Source organism: Nyctereutes procyonoides, unplaced genomic scaffold (genome assembly GCF_905146905.1).
Source record: "Nyctereutes procyonoides isolate TBG_1078 unplaced genomic scaffold, NYPRO_anot_genome, whole genome shotgun sequence".
Lineage (NCBI taxonomy): Eukaryota > Metazoa > Chordata > Mammalia > Carnivora > Canidae > Nyctereutes > Nyctereutes procyonoides.
In genome coordinates this window covers 82,672,903-82,675,617 of record NW_026575125.1, presented here as the reverse complement: position 1 = coordinate 82,675,617, position 2,715 = coordinate 82,672,903, and the positions used below count along the sequence as shown (strand labels likewise).

Sequence of the window (2,715 nt, the reverse complement as noted above, 5' to 3'; positions counted from 1 at the left end):
AACAATTACAATTCAATAATAAAAAGACAAATAACCTAATTTTAAAATGGGCAAAGAATGTGAATAGAAATTTCGCCAAAGAAGCTGTACAAATAGCCAAGAAGCATGTGAAAAGATGCTCAACAACATTAATCATTAGGGAAATGCAAATCAAAACCACAAGATACCATTTCACAACCAGAAGGATACCTTTATAGGTGTCCTATACCTATACCTATAGGTATAGTTTTTTTTGTTTTTTTGTTTTTTTTTTTTGTTTGTTTTTTTAACCAGAAAATGGCAAGCGCTGGTGAGGACTTGGAGAAATTTGAACCCTTGATGAAATTTGAACACATTGCTGGTGGGAATAGGTTCCTGAAAAACTTAAACATTAGAGTTACCATGTGACTCAGTAATTGCACTTCTAGGGATATAGCCAAGATAATCAAAAACATATGTTCAAAAAAAAAAAAAACATATGTTCACAGGATACATGGGTGGCTCAGTTGGTTTAGTATCCGACTCCTGATCTTGGCTTGGGTCTTGGTCTCAGGGTCATGGGTTTGAGCTCCACATTGGGCTCCATGCTGGGTGTGAAGCCTACTTTTTGAAAAAGAAAACAGAGAGATCAGGACTGGCTGGGATTGCGAAACGATCAATATACCTCTGGCTAGAGATTTGCTACATCCACCCTTGGAAGAGGAAAAGAAAAAAACAAAAAGAAATGGCTAATTCAATGCCCAAATTCCTATTTTATGGATGTAAAATGTCCAGGTTGAGGTTGCTACAAGATGACCACAGTTTTCAGCCATGCTCAGATGGTGGTTCTTTGTGTAGGCTGTTCAACTGTGTTGTGCCAGCTAACAGAAAAGAGTCCAGACTCACAGAGGGCTGTTCATTTAGAAGAAAGCAACACTAATGATCCACACAACCTCTTGAATTTGTGTTACATCACAGAAAGCCTTATCAGTTCAGTAATTACAGTTAATCTACCAAGATAATGTAATCATGTTTAATTTTGTAAGGTTTATAGCAGTGATCTCCTATTTTGGTGTCAGTTTTTCAATAAAGTTTTGATTATGGGCAAAAAAAAAGAAAACATATGTTGACAAAAATACTTGTACATGAAAGTTCATGGCAACATAATTTATAATAGCCAAAAAATGGGAAAAACCCAAATATGCATCCATTGATGAATGGATAAAGAAAACGAGTATGTCCATATATTGAAATATTATTCAGCAATAAAAAGGAATGATAGATGCTACGACATGGACAAACCTTCAAAACATTATTCCAACTGAAAAAAGCCAATCACAAAAAAACACATATTGTATGATTACATATATATGAAATGTCCAGAACATGCAAATACCTTAGTGGTTGCCAAGGGCTGGCAGGTTTGTGGGAACATGGGGGGCCATTGCTAATGGGCATGAGGCTTTTATTCAGAGTAATAAAAATATTCTGAAATTGGTGGTGATGGTTGCATAATGCTGTGAATATATGTTAAACATTGACTTTTGCACTTTATTTTTAAAAAGATGTTATTTATTTATTTGAGAGAGAGAGAGCATGTGTGTGAGAGAGGGCACAAGCAGGGGAGAGTGGCAGAAGGAGAGGGAGAGGCAGACAAACCCGATGCAGGACTCGATCCCAGAACCTGGGATCATGACCCAAACCGAACCAGACGCTTAATCGACTGATCCACTCAGGTGCCCAGCCACCCAAAATTTTAAAAAATTTGAATCTTGCACTTTAAATGGGTGATCTTTATGGCATGTAAATTATATCTCAATAAAGTGACTTGTCGAAACTCACAGAGTTAATGCACAACAGAGCTGAGACTCATCCAGCACAGCTGTCTCTCACCTGTATTTTGAATCTTCATTAGTTATTCTAAAAATACAACTCTTGTGATGGCCTTGCTCTGATCAAAATACTCTGGGGGCTTTCTCATCAAAGAGAAAATCCTCATCATGACACTCAGCCCTGTTTTACCTGGCAATTTTAATTTCCAGTAATAATTCATACCTTAAACTTTGGCTGAATCCCTATCATGGATACTTCCACAAGGGTGGAAAGTTTGTGTACCTGTCCTCAAGGATTTAAAGTGGCAGTTGGGTTTATAAACCCCATTCAAATCACTGCCATTAGTTATGTAGGCTACAGTTAAAATGAGGCTACAATTAGTGTTGTGGTAAAGGAAGAGAACTTTCTCTTTTTTTAGATAAAAAAAGATATTTATTTATTTATTCATGAGAGACAGAGAGAGAGAGAGATATGCAGAGACACAGGCAGAGGGAGAAGCAGGCTCCATGCAGGGAGCCTGACGTGGGACTAGATCCTGGGTCTCCAGGATCACGCCCTGGGCTGAAGGCGACGCTAAACCACTGAGCCACCCGGGCTGCCCAGAAGAGAACTTTCGGCTAGTATTCAAGAATATTTGTAGGTAGATGAGGTGGTAGAAGGGAAGGCTTTGTGGAGGAAATAGCATTTGCATTGGGCCTTACCAAGGAAAGTTCTCACTACCCAGCAAAAAGCATAGCCAAAGGCAGTCGATTCCAGGGCAGATTTGAAAAGCAGCAAGTTGTCTGGTTAGAAATAGAGTAGGTATAAAGAGGGGTGGCATGAGAGAAGACAGGAAGGTAAGGTGGAGCCAGATCATGGAAGACCTGGATCGCCAACCTAAGGTATTTGGGCTATAGATGGATGTGGAGTGGAGTGAAAAGACCA

General features: G+C 39.0%; 1 pseudogene; it reads left to right on the top strand.

Moving 5' to 3' along the window:
* The first annotated feature begins 276 nt into the window (after window positions 1-276).
* Window positions 277-898, top strand: LOC129518025 (40S ribosomal protein S27-like; annotated as a pseudogene).
* The last annotated feature ends 1,817 nt before the right edge of the window (window positions 899-2,715 follow it).